Source organism: Gasterosteus aculeatus, chromosome 9 (genome assembly GCF_964276395.1).
Source record: "Gasterosteus aculeatus chromosome 9, fGasAcu3.hap1.1, whole genome shotgun sequence".
NCBI classification, from domain to species: Eukaryota; Metazoa; Chordata; class Actinopteri; order Perciformes; family Gasterosteidae; genus Gasterosteus; species Gasterosteus aculeatus.
In genome coordinates, this window is record NC_135696.1 from 8,167,604 (window position 1) to 8,193,082 (window position 25,479).

Here is a 25,479-nt window from a genome sequence, read left to right on the forward strand (position 1 = left end):
GTTGCTTCTCTGTATCAAAGAGAGACTATGTACGAGCACCTGCTATTTTATGATTGCTATGTAAGACTTCGGCTTCGGTCAGTAGCCAATTGTTTTTGATCTAAATGAGTCTCAAGGTTTTTCAGCTTCTTGAAAACACCGGCGGATAAAAGCATAAATGAGCTGAAGATGGCGGCAGCATTCTCAGTTAGCAGCCGTCCCACCTCATTCATGTGAATCTATTACAAATCTCTGTACATTTGTTTTCCGTCCAGGACACCTGGACTAAAAAAGATCCAAGAAACGCTATCTGACAGCCATCGTAGGCTATAAATCATCCTAAACGGTATTGTTCTTCTAAAGTGAAACAGATTCCTGCGGCTAAATCACTTCCATATGACATACTGTGTGTAATAAGGACACACACACACACACATGTACGCGTGAATAGGTGCTCAGTAAATGCTGCACGTCCTTTTCAAACTAAACCACCACCTCACAGATGCAAACACACATGGCAGACAGTGGCGTTGGAGACCGGCTGGCGTTCAGATTGAGGTCAGCGTTGTTTGATTTCCTTCAGGTGATGGATCGTTCACCGCCGCATGGACGCGCTCCATCCAACTGTTCACGTCTCCGGATGAATCCAACGTAGCTGGATTTCATTCTTTATCCACTCAGCACCTGACAGAGTGCTCTAACAGCCATCGGACGTGTGCAGAGCTGAGGAAATCCATCACGGTCAAATCTCTCACTGTGTTGCTCGTGTCCAAGAATCCACTTCCCTCTGTATGAAATGTCTCCTAGGCCCCGGTAGGATGGGGCATGCTCCTCTGCGATGTTGAACATTCAGTTCAGTGCACATTGCAGTTTGTAGCTTGAGAGGAAGAAGTTGGCCCGGACTTGTATTAAATCGTTTTTTGGCAGGCGTCTTGATCAACGTAGAAATGAAAGTATTCTTATCTGTTTTCCACAGAGAACAATTGTTTGAAGCCAGTTGCTATATAATATTATAAAACACACATATACATATTCAAATGCAGGAGTGTGTCAGGTATTTGGCTGATACTCCCTTATATATTGAAACTTAATCCCGTGCTTTAGGCTGGAGCTGAACACATTTTGGCCCGTTCTTGTTTTGAGGAAGACCCCCGCGGAGTTTCCACAAAGACTTAATATTGTCCCAATAAGATGTTTATTGCTCTGTATAAGAAGCTTAAGCGTAAATCCTTGGTGCAATATTAAAGTAAATACTAAATGCAAAGGATAAAGACACGCAGGTTTATCTTTCAGCTTTGAATGAGCTATTAAACCAAATATGCACTTTTAAGTGCTTTTTCTGGTTGTCTTTATTACAACAATAACTCACTCGTACATCCTACACATTCTCATGAGCGCCTCTCCTCTCCATTGCGACAGCAACTTCAGTCGTTACATCACCGCCAAGAGCCGCTTCGCCCCGCTCGCTGCTCCTAAACCCTCTTCGATTCATTTCGAGTTCCAGTGGGTGTAAAGCAGACTTTGTGATTGGCTCACACATACAGGGTGGTAATTAGCAGCTTGCAGAAGGGCTTTCCATTAAGAGGGCTAAACTTGACCTCTGACCTCTTGGGAACTGTTAATAACACTGCTGTTAGTACCCCCGTGGGGTTAAAAGCTCAGTTAGTTGATAGTTGTGATGACCACACGGTGGGGGTCAGAGGTCAGAGGTAAAAGGAAATGAGGTATCGGGAAGCCCATACATGGTGTTTCCCCTGTATGTTTTGTAACTCAACGATCATGTGGGAAATTTAAAGGCTTCTGACGCTATCAAAATGTTCACCGTCAGACGTAATGCTACACATGTCATTTAGGAAAGCCATGCTGTGTTAAATAAGGATTTTGGTATCAGGGATTGTGATGCCAGATGTTTCAAATCTGACATTTTTGGAAAGAAAGCAAGAAAACACTGGATTCTTGCAGAACATTTTCACATTGTTTAAGAAATTGACTTGAGATAGTTTTAAGACACCTGAGTATGTCAGTATGTAACTACTTAAATGGGCGGTTATTTTAGACTCAAAGGATATGTTCATACTATAATTAACGTATTTAGGGTATTTTTTCCAACATCAGTTACCAGTTACCAGCAGTTTATAGTTGCCTGTCTTCGTTTTCAGAAAACTGTTATCACATTATCTTCTCCGTTCCTCCCCGAACCTAAACATGTGGCTGCATGTGCAAACACACATGTTAACACACTCATTTGCCGACGTGCCTGACACACACGTCACCCTCCCGGGTCACCAGCCATCACTCATCACCTCATGTGAAGAAGTTCAGCGTAACTTTCTCAACATAAAAAAGGAACTTTCTCCCTTCTTTCTGGGATCATCTTTAATAACGTCTTCATTCAGCCGGTCTTTAACACTTCCGAAGCCTGAAGGCTAAATAAGCTTCAACGTGGAAACAGTCCAATCCAAAAGTCCTCCCATCTTTTATTTTTTTTAGCATTTCTCGGACTCTGCACTGATTCCTGCCCATGAACAGGATGGCTGTAAGTGCTCTTTCTGAGTAACAGAGGACATTGGGGCCGCAGTGCTTGTTTTATTCTGTGTATCAAGTTTCCTCTACTGAGCGAGAAACAAAGCAACACGTCCTCCGCCCTGCAGCAGCAGCAAGGGGAAGTGAATCATTTTATTGATGTAAGTTGTGTGTTTCACACTTCCATCAAATAATCATTCACAGAGTGGGAAGCCGGCTCACTTAAAAGCTTATTCAAATGCAGGATTTTTTTGTGAAGTTCAGTTGCTTCTGCGTTTTTCTCTTCGGGACCAAAGCGTGGCCCCTGTGTTTGAGGTGACTGAGTGAGAGATTGATAAATGAGCGCTGCGTGGATTCGCCAGCTGAACGACTCCCGAGTTAAAGGTTTTAAAATCATTCACCACGGTCGGTGGCCTACACACGTATCACACTTGGATCATCTAGATAACAGATCCATTAGCACCACTTTGACACTATTTATTTATACACTATTTCCTCCTTTCATTTGTGGTAAACAAAGGTGCTTAATGTTCGTCCAAGTGCAACATCTGGGCGCTGAGAGGCGACGGGGACGATGGCCAGGGAATGAAAGCACAGGGTGGGTGAATGTGCCCAATATTGTACATTAAAAGCAAAAACATAATAACAAAAGACTTTTTTCAGTGAAACCCGGGATTTTGGTTTACAAAAAAAAGGAAGCAAATAATTTTGTGGCATAACAAGCCATGTGAATCTGTCTGGGCTTCTTCTTAATTAACCTTGCTGACAAGCCGACGGTGTCGTGCAGCCGTGTGAGGACGTAAACACACGGAGCGTCTCCCCCCCTCTGTCCTCCCGAGTCCATCCGGAGACCCACGGCTCGCCACTTCTCCTGCAGCTCATTGGGCTGACACCAGAGGAGCGTTGATCCCCACTTGTTCTGGTTCACCGATGCCTGGAATTCCCCTGTCAACAGGAAAAGCATCCTCTCCGTCCTCTGAGACGGCTAAAAGCCCGTCTGTTTTAAGAAGGGGCGGGGGTCTCGTAAAGCTGTCGGCCCTGACGGTGTCCTTTTACCTACCTGGCTTTAGCCTCGGCTCGGAGCATTCCCGGACGCTCTTAAATGGCCTCAAAACCATCAGAGGTTTACGGCGACCAATAAAAGCTCTGCTGCGGTTCGGAAGCTCCCTAACTCATCTCACGTCTTAAACCCCAAACCCCCGGTTCACTGTTCCTGGTACAGAGGATTAGAAGAGACCCCAGTAAACTCCCCACACTTTTTCCACCAGTCCCCATTCATTCATTCATGTTGTCTAACTTATATGTGATGTGACGACCTCAGCTTTTCTGTTTTTCTGTTTCATTGCAAACTGTCAACACTCGCGTTGTGTAAACCGATTATTATCTGAAGTTTATGAGGTTCTGTTGTTAGGGTCCGGATTTTATTCCAATGACATCTTTTTTTATGATATTTTGTAAATATGTTTATTCACAGTCCTATTCCAACACTTTCTGCTACAAAATCGTCTAAATTACATTTCGCTCGAAAAGCGAACATGCGATTAACATAAAAATTTCAAACATATTTCTATCTGGCAAATATGTTTAAAGTAATACGCTATGATTATGTTAGCTTTATAGGTGGTGGCATGCTGATTTTTGTTACCTTCAAACAGTCAACCTAGTTGTTTCCCACGGTCCTGTCTTCATGCTAAGCTAAGCTAAGCTAACCATAAACTGTAGCTTCATATCGTACAGACACCAGAGTCAATATTCCCATTTGGAAAGAAAGCGAAATAACCTGTTTCCCAAAACAGCGAACATTCCTCTGTTGCAAAATACTGAGTTTATTTCTATGTGTATATTTTTCTGTCCGAATTCCAACTAAGTATAATAGACAAAGACGGAATAAAGGCAAAGAATGGCTTTTCCCAGAGGTTAAATTTAACGGTTGAGGATGTGTTTTATCAGATGGTTGACTTGGTGATGAGAACGATTCAGAAGCTCCAAACATTAGTATTGAGATCGTCACACGGCATCTAAACAATGTCTCGTTTTCTGTACTAGAAACAGCTGGAAAAATACGCAGCCTCATTTTAAATGAAAGACTCATGTCAAGTGAAGCTCCAATGGAAAGAGTAAAGACGGGGTATGTTGCTGTACTCCCGTGAAGTTTTCTCCATGAAAGACAAACAGTAATTTTCCCTCAGAGAATTTCTCCCTCTTTGGTTCTTTGTCTCTGTCTTTCTCGCTCGGTTTCAGTCAGCTTTTCTAAACACATAAAAAATCCTTTCCTGACCACATGGCAACATGGTCTTTCTTGACTCTCTTGACTTTCTCTATTTTACGTCTTTTGGTGGTCAAGATTTACAGCGGCTGACCTTTCCTTGCTAATAATGTCCATCAAAGCAAACATGCTTCACTATTTTCTTACATGCACAGCCACAAATTGGAGGTGACAGTTTTAGACGAGATCGCTAAACGTGGTCAGGTCCATAAAACCAGCGGCTGGGGGTCAGTGACACGGGTTTACATGGCGGTGCCCGGTTATAGTTTACCTGACAGATGGCTCAACAGTTATGGCTCAACTAACATGCATCCCTCTTATATGTAATGTCGCCTTCAGTATTTTTGATGGATGGGTCTTGGAATCGGGTGGAGGAGAGTTTGTGTCTGCATTTATTCATGGTTATTCATCTGGAGCTAGAATTATTCTCCTTTACTGAACTGTGTGTATATATTTAAAACATTTTTTTAATCCTCTAGGTTTGCTGTATGTATTTAATTGATATACTGAAATTTTATTTTGATTTACAAAATTATCATTTTGGATGTTTAAATCTTGACTATTTTGTAATTATATACATTTATATTTCCCAAATCTTTTGTTGCAGATTAGTTCAGTCATGATCAAACTTCTCCTCCACAGACTTGCATTTAGTCTCAGCTGCATTTATCATATTTATAATCATATTTCATGTGTCAGCTTCATGGAGTAGATCACTTGATTCAGCCACTACCACACAGGTGCATGAAGCCACAACTACACCCAAACTGGACAGTTTGAGTTTTGTAGGGTTTGAAAATGAGACACTTCTCTTGAAAAATGATTCCACAGGAAGTCCAAAAAGAAACTGTAATGGAAAACAGCTCAATCTAAAACTTTCCGACCACAGATCATTTGCTGTCAAAGTGAAAGATGCACTTTTCTGCACTTCTTTCTTACTCTCTCAATAAGGGTTAATGTGTTATTATAACAAGCGTTTATGCTGCAACATAACTCAGGATCTATTGGTGGAAGTGGGACAGTTTCTACACTTACTCCGTGTGAGGCCTGAAATAATTAAACGATAGCCGGCTGGTGCTGAAATAGGAAGTCACTTCATTGAAAAACAAGTTAATTCTCCTCAAAGCAGACGTCGATGTTCTGGGCTTTTAGTTAAGCTGCATGCAATTGAATGTTTTAATGAACTTGTTTCACTCGTTCATTCCTTATCCTCTGCACAGCTGTACAAATAAGTACTGGACTCCTCTGAGGGACTAATTATTTCAAATTGTATTCAATCTCCCCGAGAAACAGAGGGCGGATCGGTCCTGGAGGTGGAGAGATTCAGTGGTTTCTGTCCCAACATTTATTTATGCAACAAGCTTGTGCCTTTTTTAATTGTGCACACATACGACACAATGACCTGATTTATTTCATAAATAAGCATAAAATACGTTGTGTGTCATCCTCCTGCTGGTCTTGTTTAACCTAGTCGTTCCACTTCTAACAGTCACTGTCTCTGGTTTGGTTCAAGTCTTGATACACAAGTTAACACTAAAAAGCAAGTATGGCAGACTTGGCAAATTTGATCATAAACAGATGTGAAAAACCTTTGAGGTGAAACATTAATTAAGTTAAATCGGGTGAGAATTCATGAGAATTTAACAATAATTTGTTGCACTTGCATCAATATACATTAGTCATAAACAAAGCCGCAGCGAGGATCATCCAGCTGGTAGGGATGCTGAGGTCAGACGTATTCCCCCTGGTGTCCAGACACTAGTGTTGGCGGTACTGTGAACTGGAGGTGTCTGTGGGAACGGAGGGTCGCGGCTGATCTGACTGCTGGCAGCAGCAGAGAGGAGAACAGTCTAAAGATTGACATCCATCCATCGTGTGATCGACCCCGATCAGCGGATGGAGCGAGGCTGATGAGTGGACAGGAAGGCCCAGCTTGTCTTCCTGACAGAACTTTTGCTTTGGCTTTATTTATTTGAACATATTTCCAAATTGGGGGACAGGAAATAGGTTGTTTGAATAGGACCGTGGGTGTTTTGTAAGAGGAAGGATACATAGATGCATCCTTGGAAATTTGGTAAACGAAGGATTCAGTCCTCGGTAGAATTTGGTTGAAGGGGCTTCTTGGCAATGAGGAAGCATCCTGGAAGTTTGGATGTTGAAAGATTGTCAGACTATGAGAAACACCCACTGTGTCAAACCAAAAGCATCCATTAATGAATCATAAAATGTGCAGTGTCACATTGAATCAAACCAGGACAGAATAAGGATGCAAACTTGAATAAATCATCCACTTAGTCAGTCAAATTACTAACTAAATACTTACTTACCCGGTGTATACATCCATATCCTATACACACATTATCCTTCAAATGTGGGACTTAAAACCATATATTTGAGTCGTCCTTGTGAAATAACTCACTTATTCTAAATGTATAACTAAGAAGGACAGAAAAAACATCTGCAGCAGCTCAGCTTTCAGAGCTACATACTTCAAAAGGACGTACATTTGATTTTGCATTTCAATGCGAAACATATATTAAAAGCACAGGCTGCTCTGCTGCTGATGAAATACCCCGTCCATGAAACCCAGCTGCCTCTGGTGCCACGATACCCTCAGAACACAATCCACTCAACCATTGACTAAATCCATGATAAACAACTGCCATCGCCGTAGTAACACTTTCCCTAAATGCTCGTGTGTGTCCCAGGGCTGACCTTTTACTCCCTCTAAGTGGACCATAACTCTCTACTTAAAGTCATCTGGTCCGGTTTACAGCCTGCAGGGGCTTTGCCTGCATCGCTCTCCGCACCAAAGCAAGCCGCTCTGGAACACGTATTAATTGTGCGCATTAGGGACGACACGAAAGAGGTGACAAAGTGAAAGCGACAAAGTCAGAAAATCAATGAACATGTGGGTTTTGTTATTATAATGAAGCTCAAATTCTACAAAACATAAATCAGGCCTGACAATTATTGTTGGATAGCAAATGAAAGGCCTTTGTTGAACAACGGCGATTGGTGAAGACATTTTAAATCTTTCAGCTGTGTTGAAATTTTGAGGTTTGGTTTTGAGAGAAAAAGAGCCATGAAAGGAGATCCAGGCCGGTGTTGCCTTTCCCCAAAGTGATTGTGGGGATCATTGTCTGCCAGCACAGTAAGGACACTCGCATGGACTCGCTGACAGGATGTGACAGAGCTGTCCACCTGAAAGAGACACAGATTAATGTACACGTTGGAGAGTTGATGGAGGGAGAGAAATAAAGAGAGAAGCAATATTGAAAGACAGATTGGGGGAAAGGGAAGTGAATAACAGCCCTGAGAAGAGCGGTTTGAGAGCCGATGAGGACTATTTATGAGGTGATGAGTTTGTCTATAAATCTCTCTTGCGAGGAATGACATGTAGTTTTTTGAGCAAAAGCAGATAAAGGGAATTTGAGACCAAGTTAAGACTGGGACCAGAGCATTGGAGTACAAATCAGTGATAAACTGTCTGGTCTCATATAGTCCATATGCAATTAGTCAATCAAATCATCCAGATTTATTTCTATGCAATTCTATTTGTTATACTGTTCCTCAGCAAGCACATTTAAATAAGAAACACAAAGCACTTAATAGACTTCTTCTATTCTCTTGTACAGAGTTAGATGTGATTTACACCAGATTTATGAAGCTACAAACAGCAGCTGGTTGCTTAGTTTAGTATTAGACTGTAAACACAGGTAAGAAAGACTGCCTTTTCCCGCACACAACAGGAATATCAACCGAGTGAAATCCCCCCATTTCTTTAGATGCTCTTCGCCTTCTCGTGGCCCAGGTCCTGAGGTACGACTGGGACGCTGGTCCTTAAACGTTGCAGCAGATGTGTTACAGAGCCCATTTTCTTAACAGAAGCCACACTTTGTGCATTTTTACTGCAGCCCAAAGCTCGCCGTAATCTTTCAGGTTTACCTTTGACGGGAGAGAGGTCACAAAAGGACATCTGTGCATTGAAGACACAGTTTGAGACCCCGAAGCCAAAGCGTGTTTTGTAGATTTACGGATGAGCTGCTTTGATTCCGATTGGCATTTCTGAGGTGCAAGACTGAGAGGTTTGTGAATTAGAAACAAGGCAGCCAGGGGAAGAATAAAGATATATCCTTCTAAAGACTGAATGGAGGTGGCCTTAGCCGGCCTTTGGACTCTGCTGTTGCTCAAGATGTTCTTAACGACATTCATCAAAAGCCTCAACGTCCCCAAAAGGCTCATTCACAGTCCGACGCTCAAAGGTTGACCGCGGATTCAGACACGTGAAAACGCTCCTCCCTCCCTCAATGGAAGCTTCTCGGGCTTTTGTGGGTCGGCCACTGGAACGAGATGTGTTTTGAATGACGGCTGTCCGTTTGTGTGAAGTGAAAATGTGGAATGAAAAGGAGGGCAAAGGAGGACCCCTGTTTGCGATTTGCCTGGAGACTTCACAAAACTAACATCCTGTAGAGTGGTTTCTAAAGAGGCCAGGGTTTTTGTCTGTGCAAGTCACGGGGTTAACGCTGTTCTGGAAGAAACTGGGTTCCAGTTGGTTCCTCTATGTGGTGAAGTGGTCCTTGTTGACTCGGTGTGTTTGTGTGTCGGTGTCCGTGCATTTTCCTGGTGCGCTCATGCAGGTGCATGGACATCTTGACAATCAATCGACGTGTGTGTTCGTGTTTGTGCAAGAATTGAACCTGGTCCCGTAATAACTACCCAACAGTTGGTCAAATGAAGGCTATGACACACAGTTGTGTGGCTATTAAGTACTTTCAGCCTGAAATACATGTGTGCGACAATAGCATGAATTTAAATGCAACTTTCGTTTACTCACGGTGGACAGGAGAGTGAGAGCAAATTTAGCGTTTTTGCTACAACCAATTGTATTGAATTTAGAGAAGCCACTGTTTCCATATCATTTAGTTTTTGCTTGAATTTAAATCTGTGCAGAGATGTTTCCACCGAATGTATGTTTTGTGAAAACTTCACCGTTATGTCCTTTGAGAATTTAATTTGCACAAGTTTGAAGCTCTGTCATCGCCATGGTAATACCAACCGTTAGAGAAATACGTATCGTTTGCCTAAAGTACTGATGCAGTGGGCAGGTGCGTCCATTAAGTTATCGAAGAGAAAAAAAGGGCAGCGATGGGAGAACAGAGCGGAGGCTCATGACGGGGGCATTTAGCTCTAAGCATACTGGCCTTTACGAGGTGTGAAGAAGGAGGCTATAGAGGACTATAGGAGTATAGAGCCTATATGCCAACAGACCCCTTAATCCTCAGATTGGAGGCATGACAAGACTGCCAACGAGTTCAAACTCAAACAGTGTGATTGAGACGTTTAGATTTGGTTTTTGTTTGGGTGTCTGGCATTAGCTGCTTTGGGTGTAAATGCTGTGTTTAAGTACAACGTGTACGCCTGGGGGAGTTTTCTCTGACCGAGGGCATTTGGGGAGTTCATTTCCAAAACACTGGAAATCCTTTAAGTAAAATATCTGCAGTCGTTTAAAAACAGGAAGGTTTCAGGAACAGTTCTACAGTTCTAATGTGCATAACACAAATATTTTTTTTTTTAATGTATCACCTTGCAACAGTTGGTATTTTTTAATTGATTCATTTAGTTTTCCCTTCAGTAGCACAGCGTGAGATGTTTCACCTGGAGCAGTTTGTGTTGTGTAAGATACGCGAGTGTTTTCAATTAAAGCCACAAATGGTTTTGGCACAGCAAGGAGATTAAATAAATCCTTTTGGACACACAATAACAGTGTCGGTTCATTTATTCACCGTAATGTAGTGGATCCATCTCCAGTGCAGCGGCTGCATAAATTCCATATTCCCAAAGCAGCATTTGAATGCTAATCACTGAAGCTCTGGGCTGATTAAAGCAAACATTAGAGAAAGGGAGAAATCTGCTGTTTACGTAGGAAGTGCCTCAGTTATCTTGTACAGAATCAGAACGTCTGGTTGAGTTATACTATATACTATATATATAGTATATTGTATACTATATACTATGACTACCTGCTTGTGTGTGAATGCTTCCTGGGTGGGTTCAATGTGATATATTTTTTTATATCTTGGGGGGTTGCTTTAAATACCCTTGTTTCTATTGTAAAAAAATAAAATGATCAACTTGATCTTTGTAACCATTATGGATTAGGAACTGGTGTTTCAGACTTTACAAGGCCAGTTATCTGATACTGTAAGTGAAAACCAGCACGGCTTTAATTTTTATGCCCTCATGATGACAGAGGAAGAGGAAGTGAAGGGGAAGTGATGGAGGAAAGATTGGTGCCAAGTGGATTGACCCCCAGGCGTCGTGATTAAGGCCAAGAGGTGGGTTCTGGTCTGAGGTAATTAAAGGATTATAAAAGGATCTAAAGGGTTATAACGGACAGGTCTGGAGAAGATTAACCCACGCCGCTCCACATTCCACACCAGTTTACACACTGGAGAGACTTGACGTTTGTTTAGCTGACCTGCAGATAACTTTCAATCACGGCTTTGTTGTTTCCATTTCAGACACCAGCATATTCATGGCTGTTTATGGCTATTCAAAAAAGCCTCATATTTATGAAATTAGAAGGTGCCACTTTAGTTTTATTTTAGAAAACTGCTGTCTGCCAGTGAGAGTCATGTATTCAGGATGTAGGAACAATTCAACAACTTTGTGACCATTAGGCTTTAGACGTGTCTCTCATAAAGGATTTTGCTTCATAGTTGTCATCTCTTTTACGGTCAAGCTCAAATTTAGAGTAAAAATGAGGCACACCAGCGGCCTCATGCCTGCGTTACCCCGGGTGCCCCCAGATCGCTAACTCCGCCCCTTGTACCTGAATCCTCCTCCTTGCTGAAGACAGGTCCAGTGGGTTGACTCAGAGCTGCACAACCCGGATAGTCGCAGCCGCCAACACGAACAGCTCTCTCCCTGCACCCCTCCACCTCTCTCTCTCTTTGCTCTCCTTGAAGGGCCGAGGCTTTACCCCACAATTGAGGCCCCTGATGCATTCACTGTCCATCCCTCTTATGACTTTACAGCATTTAATTCCGCTTATCGTTGTTGAAAGCCCCCTTGAACCTGTCAGTCCTGCCCTACGCTCCTACTCTCTCTGCCTTTCTGTATTTCTTTTCTTTCACTCTCTCTGACACACACACACACACACACACACACACACACACACACACACACACACACACACACAACCAATAAGACGTGTGTTGTAGTCATTCATCAATAGCTAATCTCACTTGTCTGGTTTAAGGTGTTTTGGGGCCACGTGCACAAAATGAAAAATAGCTTATGGGTAGGGTGAAAGACAGACCACTGTGTGTGTATACGTGTGTGTTTGTGAGTTTCCGCACTGGTGACCAGAGGTCTAAATTACATAAATATTTGGTCACATAAAGGCCGTTAGCAGTGGCTTATGAATCAGAAAGGTCGTTTAACAGGAGTGTAAATAAACAATAAAGCGAGCCCTGGCGCCCCGCCGAGCTGCCTCTCCTCCCATAACTCAGTCTGGGCTCTGCCTGTGTGGACGGACGGGTTCTGCTCTGCACCCGGGCGACGGCTCACACTGTTGTGCCTGTTGACCCGCTCCGCTTTGCTGAGTCGGACGGAACGGCAAATTGGCCGAAGGTGGGTGTTTGGCCAGCGGCTTGTGGCGCAGCTCGCTGCAAGTTTTCTCAGAGGGGGTTTTCCTTTACAAGGTTGGTCGTGAGGAAAGAGTCAAAGTTTATGATGCATGGACGATGCCGTCATAAACGTCGACCAGACGGAGTGTGTGTGCGCGCTTTTGTGTGTTGAACTTGTACAAAAAGCAAGGGTTGTGAAACACTTATAATCACCTGAGGATTTCAGATCGGGGTGCTTTATGAAAAGACATGATGACCTGAATTCCATTCATCGAACCAAACATCTGCACAGATGAACTGGAGCAGAGATTCAAGCTCAGGTTAATAAAACGGCCGCGATGTCACTGTTGAGACCAACGCCCTCAACTTCCCTTTTCTTTATTGAATTTCCGCACCACTGTAGAATACGTTTATTCCATTTGATGTTTTGAATTCTTATTGCCAGCGATACAATATATTGCACTTCATAAACCATTGAGTCATGCTTCACTCTCCCACGTCGCCTTCCTCTACGCGCTCTAATGCACTTCGTCTTGACAAAACAGTTTTTCAGGGCATTACTTTCCCTGCAGCAGCAGAAGATGCAGGGTCTTGCTCGAGGGCACTTCAGCCGGGTAGACCTTTACTGATACTGGTTTTCACGCAGCTAAACCCCAAACATTTGTGCACCTACTCAGCATGAATTATAATAACTTTGTGGATTCTCTGACTTCCATTAAGTTTCCCTGTCAAGTGACAGTGTGTCAGCCCCTCGTGCACTTTGCGGCCTCACGGAGCAGGAAATGGAGCACATTTATCTTTCGAAGTAAACATCTCTGGCCGCAGCTGGATGCAATGGAACATATATTTCATAATTGAAATAGAAGTCAGTAACGTTCTTACCGCGCTGCAGTCCGACGCTGTAACTAAAACGGTGAAAAGAACACTTTCCATCCTAAATCCTACAACAACAACAAGTAGTTTACCGCTCAGAATGCAAACCCTCTTCTCAGCTGGACCGTGTGATCCTGGCAGCTATTTTCTTTTTCCATTCTCCGGTCATCTGTGTAGCTGGTGTCCACGGAGCTACGGTGCTCCCGTGCAAACCTCCGACATGCTCTCCTTTTGTTTGCCGCTGCACGGTTGATGTGGTGACCTCGCAAACCTGGCGGTTATTGTCTCACGCCGTTAAGTGCCTGCTGATTGTGGGCAGAGCTGAGTGGTGATAATGTCTACCAGATTCTCCTGCTGTCTCACACGTTGCGCATACGTGCAGGAGCACGTAGGCATGCATTTCAGCACACACACACACACATGTACACACCGGCAGATCTTTGCTCTCGATCCCCACGGCAAACAGTTTAGTGATTCACTGACGCTTCAGAATGTTTTCAGACGGCGGAGGAAGCCACGTCAACGCGCAGATGACATGTTGACGTGCAGATGTTGAAACATGTGTTTGTTTTGGAGGTTGTTTGGAGCAGATCCATCCCCTAATTATCCTGACTTTCTTATAATGTTCGTATGTGTAGCACCCGTATCACCACTCTGTGAGTCACTCACGTGAGAATGGGGGGTGCTTGGGTTCGATGTATCGTAAAACCTTTTAGCAAGAAGCTATTTAAAAAATAAATGAGACCCAGAGATGGATGTTCTTTTAACAAAAGTAAAATAAATAGGGCAACGCCCTTGTTTATTTAAATACAATAATTAATTTCCCCCAAAACCCAATATTACCAAATAGAGAAAAATAAATAACCAAAACTTCCCCAAAACATAAATAATAAACTCCAAATTCAGTGATACAAACCCAATAGTATCAAGGACGTTACATCAAAATATATGTTCGAAATGGTCCCGTTCCTCAACTCGGAGAATACCAGAGTTCAACAATAACAACAAAAACTTTCCCCTCCAAGTGTCATGAAACAAGTATCAGCCGATGCGGTGTGGGGCCCAATCACCACACACAGCCACACATGTTCCAGTTACTCACGGCAACGATATGTACGGAAAGAAAACACGTTGCAGACCTGTTTGGTCTGGCAAAACATTGAGAGCGCCGAAATCACTTTCAAAACATTGAGAGCGTGGAAACTCGGGTCCGCGATGCGAGTCACCGACACGTCCGCCCGGCCACGCCCACCGTGGCTAGCTAGCTCGGCTCCCCCGATGGCGACCTCCGCTGCTTCTCCCCCGCTCTGTCCGACGGGGTTTCAGCTTTGGTTTCTCCTCCGTTTCCAGGCTCACAAACACACCGAGTCCGCGGTCCACTCCTTCCAGCCTCCCGCGCCGGTTTATTCTGCCTTCTTGTCTCCTGCTAGCGTCTTTTTCTCTTCCCCAAAAACGCCGACGTCCCGTCTCTTCACGACTTCTTCTCTCCTCCTCGAACCCCCAAAACTTCCAGAACTTTCCAGTCACGTGTCTTCCCCGTTGTTTTCCCAACCAATCACCATTGGCTATACAGCGCGAATACACCACTGACCAATAATACGGTAACAAACAGTAAGTACTAAAAGACTAACGGCCTAAAGCCTCTGGAGATAGTATTTAACTAAACATGAATTTAACATTAGTATTCATCACTATGACAAACATTACTCCATGCACAACAAATAAACATCTCCCCACTTAGAAATCAGGTGTCCCCTATTATGTATTTAATGTAAAATAAACATTTACTTTTTCTTTTTATAGGCAGGCACCTAGTTTTGAAAGTATGATTATAGTCCTAAGGTCACCAGGGGACTACATATGGCTGACCCGAGCCTCCACTTTGCCTTGATATCCCTGCAATTTGCGTTGCTATTATACTGCTCTCAACAAGAGACATTTATTCAATTTCCCACTAAATAAAACGCACACACACGCACACACACAGACACACACCGACACACACTCACACATGCATGCTTCTCACCCTGTAACCTCAGCCTCCACAACGGTGAGTCCAGCTGTCAACAGATGGCCGATCCCACACGCTGAGTGTTGATTTAGTCGAAGATGTGAAAACAAACCAGGTGTCCTCTCTCCTTCCTGTCTCTCCTGCAGCTTCTCAAACCCGGCTTGAGCAGATATTATGTTGTCTTTTGAAGGGAATTGTGGCTTTATTTATTAGTATTTATTTATTAAGTGCAAATTAAAGTTTTATTTGTCTTCCAAAAAGAGCAAAACAGCCAGTTAATCTCACGTCTGCTCCGACCGAATCTGATGCTTCACCTCTTTACCCATTTTAGTGCTGTAACAGCTGCAGATAATCAATGTATACTGAGACAAATGTGAGGACACGCAGTTAAGTCCTGCACCATGAATCTGATAAGCAATGCTGACCATAGCGGCAGACGTCTGTCACACTATTCTCCTGTCGGAAGTTGAGATGCACACAACCAGATCCCGTTGAGGCCTGAGTGAGGCCAGAAGCAGACTTCTCTCTGGGGATTCATGCATGCTGCACAAACACCGTTGTATTAAGTTTCATTAGCGGAGCTTTAATTGCCTGCTGCAGGCTGGAAAGATACAGAGCGATACTGACTGCTGAGTGCAAACACATACAAAATACACAAACTTGCACACACTCACAGTCCCACACACACACACACACACACACACACACACACACACACACACCTGTGTGTCTTAAAGCGTCTTTAATCTTTTCTTGCACTCTTTTTTTTCTTTTCTTTCTCAGTTTCCATTGAAGCCACCTTTCAACCATCTGCTCTTCCATTCAGCAGGGTCCTCGGTCCCGGGCTTGGCACCGAAGGTCAGAGAGTGTGTGTGTGTCAGCGGACAATGACCCAGTCGAACAATCCCCCCACCACCCCACACACACACAGACACACACACACGAACTTCAAACACTGCGACTTTACACCGCGACCAGTCCGTCGGCATCTTTCAAGACGGGTGTTAGGTGCTCGGGGAGGCGAGAGAGGAGGATGGAATTTAGGTGTGTGTGTTTTTGAGTGGATGTTAAGTGTGTGTGCCTCACATCCAGTCATCTATCCATGAATGTTTCATGCACAAGAGGATCAGACTCTTAAAAAGCAGCACAGATGAGCATCCGATCGATACAAACAGTCCAGAAGTGTCAAAGTCTGCCCGTCTCCTGCGGAGTAACACTAGCCTTTACTCTCATTGATTTCTACAGGGCAGATCGCTACGGGTGGCTGAGCTGTAGAATATTTCAGGTCTGTTTTTTTAGTTCCTTCATGGCTCAGTAGTAACCATCAAGGTATTAGAGAATTGTTTTTATTCTTCACAGGGATGAAGATAAAAACCTACGAGCAATCCGTGCCGCTGTTGGAGAGAGCAACATGTGGACTTTGATCTGTCGTGTCACATTTACTGTGAGGATTAATAACTCTCTTCCATCTGGGAACAATCTTGCAAGGTCTGCCATGGGCGGGTGAAGCTCTCCTCCTGTTTTCCCTCCGACGAGAGAGAAGGAGATGGAGGAGAGAGAATGTCTTGTCATGTTGTAACGGGCCGCTCTTAAATTGGGGATATCGAGAGGAGGGGACGCGTGTTGCCAGTCAGTGCGTCTGCAGTAAAAGCTGAGCGGCAAAAGAATATTTGAGGAGGAGCCCGTTTTTTTATCTTGAAATGAAACTTATCTCAATGTCTAATAGGGAAATATTTATTGTAGTAGATCCTGTGATTGAGATTAAGCGTGGGATTAAAAGGGGGGATGTTTAAAATAAAACGCAGCAAGATTTACAGTCAAAATACTTTTTCTTTATAACTAACGCCTTGTTTTGAAGTTCAAAACCTCTCATCTATATTGGAACCAGTATCGTCACATTAGTCATTCTTGTTTCTGCAGCCTAAAAACATTTGCTACTATATGGTTGATCATTTCAATGATATTATATCCTCCTCTGTCTGTATTTTTACAGCAGTAACTTTTTATATTTAACTTATTTTTTATAATTATAAACAGGTCATCGTTAAAAGCACATGCAGGGTGGAGAACAGCTTGGTTTTGGTAATTAGAAATAAGTTGTAAATTGAGAAGCTCATCTCATTCCTCAAGAACGGCACCCTGTGATGTCACCGTGATGAAGAAGTATTCTGTAGTTTGTTGTTTACTGCAGCTGCTGCTGATGACATGTGGAATCATCTATGGTCCTGACATGTCTTTGGATCCACAACGCTGTACATCGACAGCGATCCTTATGGTGGGATTCTTAGGTGATCGCCGTACTGACACCAGGTGAAACTAACAACTATCAACTCCACACTCGCTGAATCAGCAAACAGAACCAACAGGCGGTTCCTTACCGTACGTAGGAAAGTCATACTGTTGTTTCTCATTTTTATGTCAACATTGGCTTTCTTGATTATTGCACAAAATGTTGATAACTTTTGGGGCTGAAAGAAGTCGTTCGGCAGTCTAGAGTTGAATATATAAGCGTGTCTGTTTCAAATGAGGCGCACAGTAAAAAGTGCTTGTGTGTGTTGGTTGCTGACGGGCAAAATAATATTAACAAGCATTGACTTTGTAGATGTAAAATAGCCCCCCAAGGTGATCCTAATGCCTCCAAACCAGATTGCTGATTCTACCCCTTATGATTCGCGGACCCCACTCAAGTGTGTATCCCCTCTCTTGCCGCTTGTCAGAGTGACTTCAGTGAGTTTCCTGAACTGCTGCTGAAGGCCCAAGCTTACTGTGGTCACCAGTGACCGTTAGATCAAGAGGAATCTGGCTGTTAATAATAACGTTCATTGTGTCTAAGCATAAATAGTGTTACCGATGGCACAGAAAGCAAAAAGTACACTAAATGCATGGCTATGGATGGCTTGCAAATAAATGCGTTGGATGTGTGCGTGGATGCATGGTGTCAAGCTGTGGGTATTGTGTGTCTGTGCGTGCATCATGCAGTCTGGCCGGCCTGACTTGGTGCACTTAAACTTTCCCTCTGTTGGCAGGACGGCCGCTGAGTTCCACTAGATCCCCTCGACTCCCGCTGGGTGTTCTCTGCCGACGGGGAGAACCGGCTCTAATTCTCTGTAAACAAGCCTGTGCGTTTGTAGATGGACGGAATAAATGACTGGTAACATTAGACGAGGCAGAGCCCAGCGTGGATGGGAAAGGAAAACATGCAAGGGGATGAGGGGCGAGAGAGAAGACAAGTGAAGAGAGAAAATCGGGGGAAACGGGGCAACTGAGAAGTGGAGCAGCTGGTCATGAAACGGGAATCAAAAAGACGAGGCCGTTCAGGACGTCTCACGTAGTCATCGGCCTCCACTTGCTGCCTGACGCTCGTCTGAGTGAGACGATTGACACAAATGGATTCAAGATGGTGCTGGTGATATACCACACAAACGTTTTCTCATACATAGTGTGAACTGATTGATGACCCTGACCCTTCAGAACTAGCTGGATTTGATGCATTTGCTGAGAAGTTTGAAATTGAACAGATTCCTTTTTCATTTTCTTACGTGTTTTCAGTTTACACAAAATAAATTCACAATTTTCATGTCAATTTACTGTCCTCATCCCCGATTATGATGTTAGAGCTTTGAGTAAGATCCGGTTGTATTTAGAATCTTGGGGGGTTTTCTTAGATATCGTAGTTATTTTGCCAACCTTTTATGAGTAAACAATATTAACAAAGACGCAAATGTACATGATGTGCAGCGTGAGTCAACTTTCTGAAAATGCATTCAAAATGCTTATGCTATGCTAAGAGGCAGAAAAACTACATGGATTTTGATGATAAAATGTAGTGTAAAAGCATTGTAGTACAAGTACAGTCCATTTACTCTTTACTGTCAACAAATTTATCCAAATTCTTATGGTTGGTAATAGAGGTTTTGGAGTGTTCGTCATGTACTTTACTCCAGTGGTCCCCAACCACCGGAACCGGTGCGCGGGCAACTTGGTACATGGGGCACTGAAAAAAATAAAGTTATTTTTTCATTTTTATTATTTTTTTAACATTTCTGTTTTTTGCTAAATGAACAGATTCTCTCCCAATAACATGCACATTTTCCCCTTTGACACAAGCATCTATTTGACCAGTCTGCAAAATATTGTTTAACATGAAACCGGCAAAAAGGTTGGGGACCGCTGCTTTGGACCCTTACACAACACTAAATATAATATTTTTTCCTAGAGTTGGTTAATCAAATGTTCCATCTTAGTTAGTAGTGCTGATAGAAGAAATGGTCCAGTCTCACATACAGAAGAAATTCAGTTATTTTGAACTATTCTGCCACATGCAGATTCCATCCAGTGCCACTAGGAACAGGTATGATGTTAAAACTAGACATGGGGGGGCACAGTAAAGCATCCCCAGCGTGGGCCTTTGTTAATATCCAACCATGGCAACAGTCCTAACCTAATTTCAGCCCAGTCCTGTTTGACTGGATTGAAGTGGATTGGAATGACACAAGACTCTTCTGGCTGTTGAAACGCAAACACTGTCCACTATTGTGTCTTTAATAGTTTGAAAAGAGAAAGTCCTGCTTGAGCCCCACCTGCCAGACTTGTGACTTCTGGCCAAGCTGAGAGCAGAGAGACGGACCCACTCTGATACTGCTCGATATGCCGGGGTCATGACCTCGGCTCTGTTCAGGCCCTCTGAGGGCCTGGCATCAGCTCTGGACTCCATCCACGGCGCTGCTTTGCATGTATGTGCGTCAATCTGTGTGTGGTGTTTAAATGAAAGTGATGTGTGTGCCAAAGCCAACAGTTTTGGTCCCGATGTGCCAGACGCACACATCCCATTAAGCCTTCGGAGCCCGTAAGTCATTTACATTACAAAGGCAGCACCCTTTCTCATTTGTCTGGTCAGGTTGTATAAAGTGAATTGCCTCAGAGCTGAACAAAATGCGGATTTAGCTCGATATGCTGAGTTGTTAGGATCATACAATGCCCGAGCCAAATCAAGCTCAGCAGAGGAATATGTTCTGTAAAACCCGGCCATGTAACCTGGTGTTTTCAATTGCTCTCCTTTTCTCTCTGACTCCTCTTGGCCTCCGTCAGATTTGGCTTGAAGACAAATTTGGGCCAAATTGAACTTGTCACTTTGAAACAGAGCTCTCAATCAAGCATCGCCTCGGGGCTTCTGGGGGACGAGGGGCAAACGGCGGCTGCCATTAGTGAGTCTTTTCTACCAAGAATCTCAGACGTGATGTCACGAAAACATGTCACATCCAGATGAATCTAAAATGAGAACACCCACATGTTCTATGTAGCATGATGTCAGTGCACACTCATGCATCTGCAGACACACATTATGGACTATCTGATCGATCTGTGAAATAACATAAATATATTGCAAACCAGCAGTGGATCCATTTCACTTGTTTCTACATTCCAACATTCATGCTCATTTTGTCGTCCCGAATATCTGCATCTAACATTTTTTTCCTTTTTTTTTTAATGATCGTTTCTCATGCAGCTTGCCAAAGTTCTCTGCAAATGAATTCTGTTTACTGAACTGTTTCCTGAACCAAAACCTCTGTCCTCTATCTCGAGTTCCCAAAACTGAAAACCTTTATTGTGTAAAAATGCTATCTTTGAAAAGGATGAATTCAGAAATGACTCAATGCATTCATCTGCCTCAATATTTAAGACTTTGTGAATTTTCAGTAAACTTTTTCATGTCCTTTATTTTCACCAGCAGCCGTTTACAAACAACAGACGCACACAGTAATATACAGAAACAGGCCGCGGCCCCTGAGCGCTCACAGGACATCCCATCCAATTAGAGTTAGAGTTGTGATGACCATCCCTTCCTATGGCCCTCTGCTAAGAGGCCACAACTGCCTCACATTAAAACAACACAAGTCTTGCACACTTGAATCTGCCACCAAAGGGCACCAGCACTCCGCTCCGCCCTCACTTTTCTCAGCATCCCATAATATATACACACATGTTCTGCCTCATACAGAAGCTCGCACCATGGCAACAGGGTCAGATAAAAACCATGCTCTTGACAAATATATGAAAGACGAGAGGGATTCAATGTGCTTGTCAAGCAGGAAATGAGGAGCGAGAAGGGGAGCGCAGGGGAGGGGCGGCCATTTTTTTGCCTTTTGTTTGGAAAAGCATCCATTGAGTGGCATTTGGTGTCATGCCAGATGCTCTCCTCCACAGACAGGCACAAAGTAAACTGGATTAGTCGCTGAGGGGCCTTTCTCCCGTAACTGACAGCCAAGGAGAGCTGGAAACTTCAAACGCATTCAGGACGTTTCCACCTAAAGACCAGACACTTATTCAAATGGAAATGTCTTTATCATCACCCTCAGCCGGCGTCCACAGCTTCCTGACTGTATGTGCTGTACACGTGAATGGCCGAGAGGCCGACTCAATGAGGAGCGCTCTCCACGTTTTGTTCAGCCGAGACCTCTCCGCTGGTCAATCCTTGTTTCCGCTGGACTGCTGCACCTTTGAGTGCTCATATAACTCTGTGCTGCTTTCTGTAGTTTACTTCATTTAAACACTTGCATTGTCTGCGCCGAAGTACATTTATTTTATGTCATTGTTTCTCTTTCCTTTTAGTGCTGCAAATGTCAACTTGTTAGGAAGCTAATCTAATTAGCTCCAAAATTATAAAGAAATTAAACTTAAAATTGTTAACCCGTACTATATGTTATGTACTAAATGCTTGAAAATTAAGTTATATTTGAAATGTACCCTAATGGCTCTTTAGTACCTAGTATCTTACATGTTTTATAGGGGGAAAAAAGTATAATTTAAAGGTGCCATTTTATTTCCACCATAACTTTAGTCTATGACATTTAATTGTAATTAAAATATTACAAAAGAGGAGGGCTAACTAACTGACTAACCAAATATCAACATTTCTAGACATTGCCAATATTTTTGAAAAAAGAATGTGTGTGTGTGCCGCGAGCAGATCAAAACCTGTTATATATAATTATCATTATTGCACATGATGCCTGTTTTAAACAGCATCCCACTAAATTATACAGTGACCCTTTTTCAAATACATAATGAATGAATCCACATTGATGCTGTGGTCCATACAGAAAAATTATTTTGTCACAAGGATTGTCACAGGCGATTTAATGAATCACTGATGGAAAATAATTAGTATTTTAATCGGAATCTGACTTGTTAACAGAATATTTGATTCATTACCCATTAACAGGTTTATCATATCGCCACATTTACCCTCAACCAGAAGTGTGTGTGTGTGTGTGTGTGTGTGTGTGTGTGTGTGTTCTGCTTGAGACGCCAGCTGCTGAGGATCAGGCAAAAACGTGCCAACTGATAACAGCCACATCACACACATGTCCGACACACACAGCCCCCTCTTTAACCACCACACACACCGTAAACCCCCAAAACCTCCTGTTTATCCTGTTTACAGAACCCCGCTTCAAATTACCACCATCAACACACACACACACACACACACACACACACACACACACAATGTTAGTTGTTTTAAAATCTAGACTCATAAGACTGTAAATCTCTCACGGCTCGACCGTAAGTAGAAGAGTTTGTCATAGTTTGAACCCTTTTTATGATCCGGCTGATACATTTGGTGCTCTTGAGAATTCCTCCACGCGTTGATTAATGTGTGTTTACGTGGCGCGTTGTGAGCCCCTCGTGCAGCCCCGGCTGTGATTGTGACCTACTGTTTATTTTAGCCCAGAGGAGGGAAACCTTTCATCTGCCCTGCCACCATAAAATAAAACTGTGCTCCAGACTCAAACTGCTGGACAAACACAATAAACTCACGGCCGCAAAGCAATCCGCACACAGAGATCCCGACAGGAAAGTCGGGATCTTCCGTCGCGTGGGAGATTACCCAAAAGATTAGTCTGTGTTTATTGGGTTTCATTTCTACATGGAGGGGCATTAAATAACATTGGGTCTGTGCGGGTTTGGTTTAAGTGCTATGACCCACCTGCCGATGAAAGGTGATTCTTGATTCCTGAGGTGGACATAATGTGCCGATAACACAAGTGTATATTATTTCAGAAAGGTTTTAACTTTAATGTACTTCTATTCTTTTGTGCAATTCCACTACAGAAGACCAATAGAATGCAGGAAAGGAGCTTTTCTTCTTTCATTGAAAACCCCATCAGTTGTTTATCAACCACATCCTGATACGTCCTGTTGTGATCAAGGTTTTGCTTTACAAGAGACGTCGCGTTTATAGTATAAATGAAAACCTTTATTGCACCTCATATAACCTTTATTTGGCGCAATTACTCAATTCGAATAGGAAGCCGCTGCACGTGTGGAACTGATGCGGACCATCCCTCACAGCACGTACCCGTCTGCTCTCCATCGCGTCCCTCATCGAGGCGGCCATTTGTGAGAGCTCGTCTATCAGGACTGGTCCAGAACAAAGAACTGGCAGCCTGTAACTCTACACGGGGACGTGAAACGCTGACCTTTGACCCCACGTGTGATACAAGTGGCAGTGTTGTCCCACAGGTCAGCGGTAAACGTGCCAAACACATTCCCGGCCGCCATTGCTGCCGCGCTCCTGCGACGTGTTAGCACTGGAGCGACTAAAACACTTGTGACATTTGTTTTTGTGTCTCAGTAAATACAACTCTGAAAGCTGTGATGATTAGACTGACAAGGTTTTTGCTGGTTGGGGAGTTTAAGGGTTATCTGAGATAACTTGTAAATGTTAGTGTTTGCATGAAACATTAAACGTTAAACATCTCGTCATAGAACGTCGGATCCAAGGAGGAAATCCAAACATTTCACGTCGAGGGTGTGCAGCACAGAGGATTAGCTTCATTGTGAAGCACAGCGTTTTAATGAGATCAATCCTTTCAAGCACACATCGGTCTCCCAGGCGGCATTGAGAAACTGGCAATGTGGTCCGAGGCTGAAGTGCAATCTTTTTTATACTTTATAATAATGGGTTGAGTGGCATTGTGTGAAAAATAGGATTTTAACAAACCGAACGTCCTGGTCACTCTGGGTTTTTTTAACGTTTTGTCCTCTTATGCTCAAAAAACTGATCGCAATTTTGGTACCAAATGAAATTGCTCATTTTGACGTCGTTGCCTATTTTTTGAAAAGCCAGGATTCAAGAGGACAAACTCTTCAATGTCTTCGCTCTTGACAAATCGCATTGCACACTGGACGCTTTATGATGGCCAATTCCATAATATCCTCAATCATTCATGTGCCACTTGGGCCACAAAACAATAAAACATCGAATGTGTAAAAGTAAATTCCCCAAATGAATTTAACGTTTGTCTCCTCATAGCTCAGTTTCATCTCCCTGCTGTTAACTATATTGCTCCGCGCTCTGGCTAACAGTAAACACCCTCTCAGGTTTACGGCGTGCAGCAGCCCGGCACGCCGCCATGGTGCGGGCCTGTAAACTGCAGGGGACGAGGAGGAGTGTATGAATTGACAGGCAGTGTTTAGCGGTGAATGGTTGTATTACTGTTGCCAGTGGTTGGGGGGCTGCAGAGGAGGGTGGGCGGGTCGAATCACACCCGAGAGCTCTGACTGGGAAGGCGTCAAGTTCTGGCATGAAGACCTGTTTCAGTTTACCAGCTGCAGGATTCAATGAAGCAGAAAGGACGGGAAAGGAGGCTAAAACCTGTGTAATTGTCAACATGTCTTTAGTCACACACATGCACAGACAAGCACACACATGCTCTAACTAACGGCACAGAAACATCTACACACATCTGTGTCCCTTTACATTGTTGCTCACCGGATGTGTCCATTTTTCCAGATGGAGGTTGAAGTTCTCCGTCAGTGAGAAAAAGTGCGTCAGAAACATGTGGGAACTTCTGAGTCCCTGAAGGCATCGATTCACCTCCCACCTGTTATAACACCCGCGCTGTCTTCGCTGCATGTTTGTCACGTCTCCAGCAGATGTCGTCTAAAGTCACATAGTCACGCGATAACATGGGAAGGATCAAATAAACACTTTTGTTAATAACAATATATGTAGTTTTACCACCAACACTCACTGCCTTCATCCATTACTCCTTGTGTGTTTAGCTTAACATTTGAGTGAGCGTGTTTGTTTGTCTGCAAGCTAAATATGGACATGTATTTACTCTAATATTGAACTGTTCTTTTAATGACATCACTTTAGCTTTTGCAGTTGAGTGATTACGAAA

At 43.4% G+C, this 25,479-nt stretch overlaps 1 long non-coding RNA gene across 1 annotated transcript; it reads left to right on the forward strand.

Moving 5' to 3' along the window:
- Positions 1 to 16,520: 16,520 nt before the first annotated feature.
- Positions 16,521 to 19,304, forward strand: LOC144411581 (uncharacterized). The gene is made up of 3 exons (XR_013468766.1): positions 16,521 to 16,571; positions 16,646 to 17,665; positions 18,313 to 19,304. It is a non-coding gene; the product is annotated as an uncharacterized LOC144411581 (long non-coding RNA).
- Positions 19,305 to 25,479: the final 6,175 nt, after the last annotated feature.